This window comes from Panthera leo, chromosome D4, assembly GCF_018350215.1.
Source record: "Panthera leo isolate Ple1 chromosome D4, P.leo_Ple1_pat1.1, whole genome shotgun sequence".
NCBI lineage: Eukaryota > Metazoa > Chordata > Mammalia > Carnivora > Felidae > Panthera > Panthera leo.
In genome coordinates this window covers 30,456,599-30,457,189 of record NC_056691.1, presented here as the reverse complement: position 1 = coordinate 30,457,189, position 591 = coordinate 30,456,599, and the positions used below count along the sequence as shown (strand labels likewise).

The 591-nt window shown below is 40.9% G+C and overlaps 1 pseudogene; it reads left to right on the top strand.

Annotated features, from left to right (window-relative positions):
• The first annotated feature begins 207 nt into the window (after positions 1-207).
• Positions 208-390, top strand: LOC122204451 (annotated as a pseudogene).
• The last annotated feature ends 201 nt before the right edge of the window (positions 391-591 follow it).

The following is a 591-nucleotide window of genomic DNA, read 5'->3' as shown; positions in this document are numbered from 1 at the left end:
GAGATGGGGAGCGACCATTTAAGGTGCATGAAGTTGCCTTTTGGGGTGAGGAAATTTTTCTGGAATTTATAGTGGTGTTAGTTGTACCAAATGTGAATGTAGTAAATACCACTGAATTGTACACTTTAAAATGGCTACAATAGCACAACTTTCCGAGTTTTTGGCTATGAGGATTGGGGCAGCCTGCGACAGGGGTCCTGCACTGAGATGCCTCAAATCCTTGTTAAAAATGTTTAGGCCCCCATGAGGCCCCACACTGTCTAAGCTAACCAGGAGATTTAGGTAGGAAGGGGATTGATGGGCTTCATTGTTTATAAAATCAGTTGTGCTGATAAAAGAAGTAAAGCTGGGAAAGCTTTGAGTCCGGCACCTGTTCATGGTCATCATTAACCAGCTTTACCTGGAGTACACATCAGATGGGACATCAGTCTGGCTATAAATTTCAGCCAGCTGTTAGATGGGAACATGGAGTATCGCTGTGCACCTGCAGATGTGTTATTTCTTTTGTGGCATGAATAAATGTATCTGTGATGTACAAAAAAAAAACTACAATAGTAAATTTTATGTGATTCTACCACAATATTTAAAGCA